The sequence below is a fragment of the Bubalus kerabau genome, chromosome 1 (genome assembly GCF_029407905.1).
Source record: "Bubalus kerabau isolate K-KA32 ecotype Philippines breed swamp buffalo chromosome 1, PCC_UOA_SB_1v2, whole genome shotgun sequence".
Taxonomy (NCBI): domain Eukaryota; kingdom Metazoa; phylum Chordata; class Mammalia; order Artiodactyla; family Bovidae; genus Bubalus; species Bubalus kerabau.
The window spans coordinates 189,901,372-189,913,696 of record NC_073624.1 but is presented as its reverse complement, the minus strand read 5'-3'; positions in this window follow the sequence as shown (position 1 = coordinate 189,913,696).

Here is a 12,325-nt window from a genome sequence, read left to right as displayed (position 1 = left end):
GCAATAGGGGAGGTCTGTGATTAAAGGAAACACTCCCTTTTACTAACACATCTCTTAGGAATTATCTTCCCTAGTGGCTCAGATGGTAAAGACTTTGCCTGCAATGCAGGAGACCTGGGTTTGATCCCTGGGTGGGTAAGATCCCCTGGAGAAAGGAATGGCTACCTACTCCAGTATTCTTGCCTGGAGAATTCCACAGACAGCGGAGCCTGGTGGGTTACAGTCTGTGGGGTCACAAAGAGTTGGATATGACTGAAAGACTAACACAAAGTTTTCGAGTGTCCAGGTATGGGACTTCCCTTGTGGTCAAGACTCTGTGCTTCCCCGGTGGGGGGCATGGGTTCAATCCCTGGTTGAGGAACTAAGATCCTGCATGTTGTATGGTACAGCCAAAAAATAATTTTTTAAAAAATGTGTCCAGATTTGGGCCTCAAATTATACCAGTTGGTTTGAGCATGCTGATTAAAAACAAGGGAAAAATACAAAAAAGCAAATTCTCTTCTGATATTTTGACCTTATGGCACCTTCCAGAAACCATCTGGTCAACCATATAGGACTCCTGGCATTTCCAGATGTGCTTTTTGAAAAAATGTGGTAAAACACACATGATACTGGATGCTAGGGGCTGGTGCACAATATTGGATGCTTGGGGCTGGTGCACTGGGACAACCCAGAGGGATGGTATGGGGAGGGAGGAGGGAGGAGGGTTCAGGATGGGGAACACATGTATACCTGTGGCAGATTCATTTTGATATATGGCAAAACCAATACAATATTGTAAAGTTAAATTAAATAAAATTTAAAAAATACACATAATATAAAATTTATCATTTTAACCATTTAAAGTGATTCAGTAGTCCTCAATACATTCACAGTGTTGTGAAAACATCTTCACCATCTCCTTCCAGAACTTTCTCAATTTCCCAAACTGCAACTCTGTCCTCATGAACCATTCACTCTCGCAGCCCCTGGTACACACTATTCTAGGTTGTACTCTCTGTCTCTGTGGATTTTCCAATTCTGTGTCTTTTTTCTGTCTCAGGTTCCCACCCAGGTTACCACATGACAGTTAGTTGCCCCATTCATCCTCTTAAGAACCTCTTGGCTAACACAGTTTCTCAGAAATTCTTGTTTTTGATGACTCTGACAGTTTTACAGAATGCTTGTTGGAAATTTTCTGTAATATTCCTCAATGGTGGCTTGTCTGGTGTTTTTCTTATGAATAGACCAGGGTGATGAGTTTTTAGGAAGGAGGACACCGTAGAGACGAAGGGCCCTTCTCAGCATATGGTATCAGTTATCCATGCCATTATACGACTTGTCACAGTGGATGCTGGTGTTGATCACCTGGCTAAGGTGTGTTTATCAGGTTTCTCCAACATAAATCTACTCTTCCCCACACTTTTTCCTGGTTTTCCCTGGTGGCTCAGATAGTCGAGAATCCGCCTGCAATGCAGGAGACCTTGGTTCTGTCCCTGGGTCAGGAAGATTCCCTGGAGAAGGGAATGGTAAACCACTCCAGTATTCTTGCCTGGAGAATGGCATGGACAGAAGAGCCTGGTGTCCTACAGTCCATGGGGTCACAAAGACTCAGCCATGACTTAGCCACTGAACAACAACAAATCACATGAGAATACAGGGCGGGACCACATTGTTCTCTAAAATTATAGACTCTTGTCACTATTTTGAGTCCGACTGGTGACAATGCAACATCTGACTCCTTCTTGGAGGGTATGAACCCCTTGTAGGTCACTTTGACCAGAGGAGCAGCCTGGATTTCCAGCCCAGATGTAGAGCTTCAAGTAAAGGATGTCTAGACACAACATTCCATTCGGTAGTTTCCAAGGAAACAGGACCTTGTATCCTCATCCCAACTTGAGCTTAACCTCTTTGTTTTTATTTTTGACAGCTCAACATGTAGGATCTTAGTTCCCCAACCAGGGATCGAACCTGGGCCCCCTGCAGTGGAAGCGTGGACTCAACGCTTCCACCAGGGAAGTTCTATTGTCATTATTAAAGTCAATATAATTAACACCTTTGCCCTTCCTTCTTTTTTTTTTTTTTATTTCCTGTCAACGCTGTCTTTTCTTCTCCCCGTGAGATGAGGCCAACAGGGAATACAACAACCCCAGGTTATGACTAGTGAAACCAAAGCTCAGGATCTCATCGCTGAGCTCCCGGTGGAGCCTCGGCTGTGCACAGGCCCCTTGAGGCCCCTTAATCACCTCCCTGGCAGCCCAACTCACACCGCAGCCATGACAGGAGTTGCCCGCCGTCTGTGTCCTCCCAGCAGACCTGCCTGGTGCCCGTGGTTACGGGTACCATGGATGATGCAAGATGATGAGCTCTTTGCTGGGATCCCCTCCGCAGCCACTAGGGGCTCCCAGCAGCCTAACTGGTGTCTCTGGGGCTTGGAGGTGTCTAATCACTCACCAGACACGAACCAGACACAACCTTAGGGACTCCAACTTTCAAAGGCAGGAGCAGAGATTTTCCTGGTGGTCCAGTGACTTAGACTTCGAGCTCCCAATGCAGGGAACTAGATGCTCCCAAACTCTGGTCAGGGAACTAGATTCCACATGATGCAATTAAGACCTGGTGCAGCCAAATATATATATAAAACTTATTTTGTATTGGGGTGTCACTGATTAACAATGTTATGATAGTTTCAACTGAACAGAGAAGAGACTGAGCCATACATATACATGTATCCATTTTCCCCCAAACTCCCCTCCCATCCAGGCTACCACATAGCATTGAGCAGAGTTCCATGTGGTATACACTAGGTCCTTGATGGTTATCCATTTTACTTTTTTATTATTAAAAAAAATTGTTTTATTTATTTTTGGCTGTGCTGGATCTTCATTGCTGCGTGGGCTTTTCTCTAGTTTTGGAGAATGAGAGCTACTCTTTGTTGTAGTATGTGGGCTTCTCATTGTGGTGACTTCTCTCATTGTGGAACGTGGGCTCATGGCTGGGTGGCTCAATAGTTATGGTGCACGGGCTTAGCTGCTCTGTGGCATGTGGGATCTTCCCAGACCAAGAATCGAAGCTGCACCTCCTACATTGGCAGGCGGATTCTTTACCCCTGAGCCACCATTGAAGTCCTGGTTTTCCATTTTAAATATAGCAGTGTGAACATTAACAGCAGAAGCAGAGGTGTTTCTGGCTGTGAGCCAGATGGCTGGTGCTCTGCCATTGACCTTCTGAGTGATCAGGGCAAACCACCTCCATGCCACGTAGACACCATAACTATAACCTTATGTGTATGTATTAACTGAACAAACATTGCTGACAAAACCAAGTGTTGGCAAGGATAGATAATACCAGGGCTCTCTTCCACCGCTCATGTGATTGTAAATCCTTACAATGCTTTGGAAAATTGTTTAGCATCAATGACTAAATCTATCAATCACTTATCCCGTGACCCACTGATTCTGTTCCCACGTGTATAGCCAAGAGAAATGAGAATACTTGTCCCTCAAAACACAGGCACAAGAATTTTTTTTGGCTGCGCTTTGTGGTTTGTGGGATCTCAGTTTCCCAACCAGAGATTGAATCCTGGCCCTTGGCAGTGAAAGCGCAGAGTCCTAACCACTAGGTCACCAGGGAATTCCCAAGAATGTACATCATTTAGATAAATGTCACATTATCAGAATGAAAGTCTTTGGTGCTTCCAAGAACGCCATTGACAACATGAAAAGACAACCCACAAAGCAGGAGAAACTGTTTACATGGAGACAGCTGAAAAGGGGCTTTATCTAGAAGACTAAAGAACTCTTACAATTCAAACATTTAAAAAGCAAAAAAAACCTCAATAGGGGCTTCCCTGGTGGCTCAGTAGTAAAGAAGTCGCCTGCCAATGCAAGGGACACGGGTTTGATTCCTGGTCCGGGAAGATCCCACATGCCGAGGAGCAACTAAGCCCATGCGCCACAACTACTGAGCCTGTGCTCTAGAGCCTGGGAGCTGCATCTACTGAAGCCCATGCTCCCTAGAGCGCATGCTCCGCAACAAGAGACGCCACTGCAACGAGAAGCCCAAGCACTACAACGAGAGAGTAGCCCCCGCTCACCCCAACTAGAGAAAGTCAGTGAGAGAAGCAGACACAGGAGGACACACAAAGAGTGATCCCACTGATGCAAAACGTCCAGAGCAGGCAGATCCACAGACAGAGGGTGGGTCCAGATTGTCGGGGGCTGGGCAGGTGGGGGGGGTGACTATAAAGGTCACAGGCTTTGTTTTCTGGTGATTAAACTATTCTACCATTGGATGGAGTGACAGTTGTATAACTTGTGAATGTGCTAAAATTCACTGAGTTATTTATTTTTGGCTGCTCCGGGTGGCACACAGTTCCTAAGTTCCCCAACCGGGGATTGAGCCTGTGTACCCTGCAAGGGAAACAGAGAGTCTTAACCAATAGGCCACCAAGGAAGTCCAAAGTTAAACATTTAAAAGGGTAAATTTCATGGTATATAAATGATATTTGTGAAATAATAGGAAAAAATACATATTAGTGACTCAGCGGTAAAGAATCCTCCTGCAATGCAGGAGCCTCAGGAGACACGGGTTTGCTCCCTGAGTGGTGAAGTTTCCCTGGAGAAGGAAATGGCAACCCACTCCAGTATTCTGGCCTGGGAAATTTCACGGACAGAGGCGCTTGATGGGCTACAGACCCTGGGGTCACAAAGAGTCGGACACGACTGAACACACACACACACACACACACACACACACAGGCTTTGCCCCCCAGTTTCTGGTGAGAGTTCCTAAGTCCCTTTTAATTTCCTGGTTGGCTGGAGAGTCTTTTGTTCTAGTGAGATGACTTTGGGTGGGCTTCTGGCTAGAAGTGGTCACCAGAAAAACCACACCATGATTAGAAACTTGAAACTTTCAGCTTCACCACCGTCCTCCAGGTAGGGGAGAAGGGTGGAGATAGAATTAATAATGGATTGTGCCTATGTGATGATGAAGCCTCCATAAAAATCTCTAAACTACAGGGCTCAGGGAGAATTTTTTAAATTTGTTTTTGGAGGATCTTAGTTCCCCAACCACGTATTGAATCTGTGCCCTCTGCAGTGGAAACGCAGAGTCTTAACCATTGGACCACCAAGGAAGTGCAGAAGATTCTTGGCTGGTGAACACGTGGAGGGGCTTGGAGAGAGAGCCTGAGAGTTCTGTGTCCCTTCCCACATACCTCGCCCTAGGCATCTCTTCATCTGGAGGTTCATCTGCATCCTTTATCACATCCCTTGATAAAAGCAGTCCCCACCCTTTTTGGCTCAAAGGACCAATTTCCTGGAAGACAGTTTTTCCACGGACCCCAGGAAGAAGGGATGTTCCAAGATGATTCAAATGCATGCCATTTATTGTGCATTTTATCTTTATCCTTATTACATCAGCTCCACCTCAGATCATCAGGTATTAGAACCCAAAGGTTGCTGCTAAATCTCTTCAGTCGTGTCCGACTCTGTGCGACCCCATAGACGGCAGCCCACCAGGCTTCCCCGTCCCTGGGATTCTCCAGGCAAGAACACTGGAGTGGGTTGCCATTTCCTTCTCCAATGCATCAAGTAAAAAGTGAAAGTGAAGTCGCTCAGTCGTGTCCGACTCTTAGGGACCCCATGGACTGCAGTGCACCGGGCTCCTCCGTCCATGGGATTTTCCAGGCAAGAGTACTGCAGTGGGGTGCCATGGGACCTCTGTTTTATAATAAATCAGTAACATTTAAGGAAGCTGTCTCCCTGAGTTCTGTGAGCTGCTCTAACAAATGAATCACACCTGAGGAGAGGGTCCTGGCAACCTCCTTCTCCAGCCAGTTGGTTGGAAGCGCAGGAGACAACCTGGTCTCGTGTCTGGCATCTGAGTTGGAGACAAGCCTGGGACCTGGGACCCTTTGTTGCAAAGCTTGCACCTGGACCCACCTCTCCTCCAGCTACAAAATACAAAGAAACTATACAGGACTAAAAATAACTGTGTGAAGGCACAGTTGGGGCAAATTCTGGACCGAAAGATACAAAGACAAAAAACCCAACTGCCGTTTCTGAAGAGCTGGGCGCAAAAGCAGGGTACTGCCCTCAACACCATAGAGGGGTGGGCAAATCACCTAAGCCCCACCTCCAGCCCGACCCTTGCATACACCTCACCCCAAGGAACAAGCTTGCCACCTCCGTTGGGGAGCCTGTTACTTGTTTTCACTCATTCCTGCAGCCAGCAAGGGAGCCGCCCCAATAAAGCCTTTCAAATTTTTTTCATTTATCTATTTATTCTTGGTTGCACTGGGTCTTTGTTACTTCTTGGCATTTTCTCCAGTTGCAAGGAGTAGGGGCTACTCTCTAGTTTCAGTTTGTGGTCTTCTCCTTGCAGTGATTTCTCTTGCTGCAGAGCACAGACTCTAGGGCTAGGGGGCTTCAGCTGTGCACAGGCTTAGTTGCTCTGCGGCATGCAGAATCTTTCCAGACCAGGGATAAAACTGATGTCCTCTGCGATGGCAGGCAGATTCTTAACCACTGGACCACTAGAGAAGTCCCCTAGTAAAGTCTTGCCTGAATTTCTTGTCTGGCCTCTATCCATTTCTATTGATTTCTATTGAAAGGACTGATGCTGAAGCTGAAGTGCCAATACTTTGGCCACCTGATGCCAAGAGTCGACTCTTTAGAAAAGACTCTGATGCTGGGGAAGATTTAAGGCAGGAAGAGAATAGGATGATAGAGAAGAGATGGTTGGATGGCATCACTGACTCAGTGGACGTGAGTTTGAGCAAGCTCCGGGAGATGGTGAAGGACAGGGAAGCCAGGCATGCTGCAGTCTATGGGGTCGCAAAGAGTCAGACATGACTGAACTACTGAACACATTGATTGATTCAGGAGGCCAAGAACCCTGGGTATGGGGGTAGGGACTGTTTTGTGGGACTGAGCCCTTAACCTGTGGGGTCTGATGCCATCTCCAGATAGAGAGTGTCAGAACTGAGTGCAATGGTAGACCTCTGAGCTGATCTCTCATGGAGAACTGCTTGTTGTGGGAAAAAACCCCACACATCTGGTGTCAGTAGTGTGAGAGTAAAGGAGAAACAGCACAAGAAGCGACTTTTTCTTAAACATATCTCGGTGCGTGCTAAGTCACTTCAGTTGTGTCCAACTCTTTGCGACCCCATGGACTATAGATCACCAGGCTCCTCTGTCCATGGGATTTCGCAGGCAAGAATACTGGAGTGGGTTGCCATTTCCTTTTCCAGAGGATCTTCCTGATCCAGGGATCAATCCTGCCTCTTCTGTGTCTCCTGCATTGGCAGGTGGACTCTTTACCGTTGAGACACCAGGGTAGCCAATCGGGTCCTCACCAGACACTGAATCTGTCAACACTCTGACCTTGGACTTCCGGCCTCCAGGACCATGAGAAATAAATGTCGCTGAGATATTCTGTGACAGCAGCTCGAATGCACTGAGTGTACAATGGCCTGCCCCTCCGTATCTCTTCCCAACTCTGCACTCAGTGATGTCACGATGTTAGCTTTAAATCAGTGAGAGTATTAACACCACAAAAATTGCCAAAAGAGAGGACTTCCCTGGTAGTTAAGTGCTTAAGACCTGCAATGCAGGGGGTGCAGTTTTGATCCCTGGTTGGGGGAGCTAAGATCCCACATGGCTTGCAGCCAAAAAAACGAAAGCATAAAGCAGGAACAATATTGTAACACATTCAATAAAGACTCTGAAAATGATCTATATCAAAAAAATCTTAAAAAAAATAAAAAAGAAATTGGCAAAGGAGACAAATGGATGCCACCACCCCACCCCCACCCAGGAGCCAGTGGTTAAACATTTGCCAGCACGCCTTGCATGGAACATAGTTGTACTAATTCAAACTTTGAAATCAAGATGAGATGAACCAAAGTTAGACCTACTGAAGCCAAGCTGACCATGGACAGTTAAGATCTAAGCCATTGAGCTTTGTTGTAGTTTGTTACGTGACATTACCAGAACACTTGCTGACTGTAGATACACCGAGCATCCACTATATTGGACGGAGAGAGTGTTGGAGCAGTGAAGCCACATGCAGATGAGAGAGGCTGTGGAAGGACTGGTTGGGTCCAAAGGTAGCTAGAAGCACAGGCAAACATGAGACCTGGGTTAGAATCTGGCAAGTTAATACCTGGGAGGGTTTGGTTAACTGACCTCAATTCTCTGAGCCTCTGGCTATCAACAGCAGATAGGTTCCTCAGAAAACTAAAAATAGAGTTACCGTAGAATCCCGCAATCTCACTCCTGAGCATACACTCAGAGAAACTTTAATTCAAAAAGACATAACATACCACGATGTTCATAGCAGCACTATTCACAATAGCCAAGACATGGAAATCACCTAAATGTCCATCAACAGATGAATGGATAAAGAATATGTAGTATGTATATACGATGGAATATTATTCAGCCATAAAAAAGAATGAAATAATGCCATTTGCAGCAACATGGATGCAACTACAGATAATGATACTAATAAGTGAAGTAAGTCAGAAAGAGAAAGACAAATACCGTATGATACCACTTTTATGTGGAGTCTAAAATACAGCAGAAATGAACTTGTCTACAAAACAGAATCAGACTCACAGACAGAGAACAGACTTGTGCTTGCCAAGCGGAGGGAGGGAGAGGGATAGACTGGAAGTCCGGGGTTAGTAAATTCAAACTCTTACATTTAGAACAGATAAACAACAAAGCCCATCTGTATACCACAGGGAACTATGTCCAATCTCCTGAGATAAACCATAATGGAAAAGAATATTTTTAAAAGGAATGTATATATGTATATAACTGTCACTTTGCCATGTAGCAGAGATTGGCACAACACTGTAAATCAACTATGCTTCAATACAAAATAAATTTAGACAAGAGCAAATGGAGATGACCCCACCCATTGTTGAGAGGATGGAAATAGAAGAACACATAAGCCATAGGCACTCAATAAATTCTCCCACAAGGTGATGCCTGATATGTTCCCCGATGACCTGGCCAAGCTCATCTTCAGTCAGTGCCTCCCTTGTTCACTTTGCTCCAACCACACCCACCTCCTCTCTGTTCCTCCATGATACAAACATCGCAAGTTCATTCTAACCCTTCATTTGGTTCTGACCTCTTCCTGGACCAGTCCTCCCCAAACTTCTCTTGGTTATGACTTTGCTTTCCACCTCTGCTCATTGCCACAATAGGCACTCAGTAATATTATTGAATGCATGAATAAATGGGTGGGTGATGGGAGGATGGATGGGTGGATGTATGGATGATGAATGGATGAGCAGATGGTAGGAGATAGATGGGTGAATGGACAGATGGATGGATGGATGGATGGGGTGGATGAATAGATGGATGGATGGATGGGTGGGGTGGGTAGGTGGATGAATGGATGGATGGATGGGTGGGTGGGTGGATGGATGGAGGTGGATGGATGGATGGATGGATGGATGTGTGGATGGGTGGATGACTGGATGGGTCATTTGTGGATAAGGGAACTGATTCAGTGCTGGAACTGAGACATCATAGACACCCAAACCTCTGGCCAGATCCCCATACTCAGGGCTTCAGATCAAGATCATCATGTCAGGGAAGAGCCATCTCATCGCTGAGTCTGACTAGCACTGCCCTCTGCTGGCTGACTTTGAGTTTGCAAGCAACCCATCACCTCCCTGTAATGTAAAAACATAGTTTGTTGTTGTTTGTTTGTTTGCTGTTTGTTGTTGCTCAGCGGCTAAGTCAGGACTCTGTGCCCTCATGGGCTGCAGCACGCCAGACTTCCCTGTCCATCACCGTCTCCCGAAGCTTGCTCAAACTTACGACCATTGAGTTGATAATACCATCCAACCATCTTGTCCTCTGTCATCCCCTTCTTCTCCTGCCCTCAATCTTTCCCAGCATCAGGGTCTTTTCTAACAAGTCTGTTCTTCACATCTAGTGGCCAAAGTGTTGGAGCTTCAGCTTCAGCATCAGTCCTTCCAATGAATATTCAAGGTTGATTTCCTTTAGGATTGACTGGTTTGATCTCCTTGCAATCCAAGGGACTCTCAAGAGTCTTCTCCAACACCACAATTCAAAAGCATCAATTCTTTGATGTTCAGCCTTCTTTATGGTCCAACTCTCACATCCGTACATGACTACTGGAAAAACCATAGCTTTGACCACACAGACCTTTGTTGGCAAAGTGATGACACTGTCTAGGTTTGTCATAGCTTTTCTTTCAAGGCGCAATTGGCTTTTCATTTCATGGTTACAGTCACCATCTGAAGTGATTTTGGAGCCCAGGAAAATAGTCTGTCACTGTTTCCATTGTTTCCCTGTCTATTTGCCATGAAGTGATGGGACTGGATGCCAGGATCTTCGTTTTTTTAAGCCAGCTTTTTCACGCTCTTTCACCTTCATCAAGAGGCTCTTTAGTTCCTCTTCACTTTCTACCATAAGGGTGGTATCATCTGCATATCTAAGGTTATTGATATCTCTCTTGGCAATCTTGATTTCAGTTTGTGCTTCATCCAGCTCGGCATTTTGCATGATGTACTCTGCATATAAGTTAAATAAGCAGGGTGACAATATACAGCCTTGACCTACTCCTTTCCCAATTTGGAAGCAGTCCATTGTTCCATGTCCAGTTCTTACTATTGCTTCTTGACCTGCATACAGGTTTCTCAGGAGGCAGGTAAGGTGGACTGGTATTCCCATGTGTTTAAGAATTTTCCCCAGTTGGTTGTGATTCAACAGTCAAAGGCTTTAGCATAGTCAATGAAGCAGAAGTAGATGTTTTTCTGTAATTCTCTTGCTTTTTCTATGATTCAATGGATGTTGGCAATGTAATCTCTGGTTCCTCTGCCTTTTCTAAATCCAGCTTGAGCATAAAAAATAGGCTGTGGTCAAAATTATTCTTTAATCTTTACCATCTTAACAAACATTTATGAAGCACCTCTTCATATAGCAAACAAAAAGACAAAGATCTCTAGATCATAGAACTTGAGATCAGGATAGGAGAGATGGTCGATACTGATCATAAACACAATGACGAGGTAAGAAAACTTCAGTGTTAGAAGATGATAAACTTTGTGGAGAAAAATTCAGCAGGAAAGGGAGTAGATATCATGGGGACTTCATTAAAAAAAAAAACAGCTTTATTGAGGTATAACTGACATATACACATTAAAATGCACAGCTCTAAATTCCAGAATCTGATAAGTTTTTATGTAAATATACCCTGTGAAGGGCTTCCTTGGTGGCTCAGCAGTAAAGAAGCTGCTTACAGTGCAGGAGCTGTTGTTCAGTAGCTCAGTTGCATCTGACTCTGCGATCCCATGGACTGCGGCACGCCAGGCTTCCCTTTCCTTCACCATCTCCTGGAGTTTGGTCAAACTCATGTCCATTGAGTCAGTGATGTTATCCAACCATGTCATCCTCTGTTGCCCCCTTCTCTTCTCAATCTTTCCCAGAATCAGAGTCTTTTCCAGTGAGTCGGCTCTTCGCATCAGGCAGGCAAAGTACTGAAACTTCAGCTTCAACATCAGTTCTTTCAATGAATATTCAGGGTTGATTTCCTTCAGGATTGACTGGATTGATCTCCCTGCTGTCCAAGGGACTCTCAAGAGTCTTCTCCAGCATCACAGTTTGAAAGCACCAGCCTTCTGTGCTCAGCCTTCTTTATGGTCTGAAGGGAATGGCAACCGACTCCAGTATTCTTGCCTGGAGAATTCCATGAACAGAGGAGACTGGTGGGCTACAGTCTATGGAGTTGCAAAAAGTTGGACACAACACGACTGAGCGACTGAGCACTTTTTTTTTTTTAAAGAGAACAAATTATTGCTGATTGAAGCCCACCAGTATGCAGACATCTGTTGGAGCAGCTGTGAAAAATTCAGTCCCTGACTATCCACAACCCCCACCCCATTTGATGATGTAGAGAAACCAGCTGCCCTGTGCTGGGGGGCAGGGGGGCTCAGCCTTCGAAGGTACATTCTAAAACCTGCAGCCAGCTGTTTGCAGCTGGAAATTGTGAACCACTTCAGGATCCCTGAGAAGAAATGGGAAGTGGATTTTGTCAGTGAATCAACACCAGTGAAAGTCCTGAACACGTAAGCCCCCCTCCCACCCCCAGGAGGTACTAGGAGACCTTCAGGGTGGAGGCTGGCACCCTCCCGCCCCTCCCACCTCCTTCAAAAGCACCTCCTATTTCTATGCCTCGCCGAAGCAGGCGAAACCGGACGTTTAGAAACATAGACAAGTTCAAAGAGCACAATGTTTAAAACACCCACCTGCTCTTATTCAAAAACGGACATTGTTTAATATTCGAGGGTTCTTTC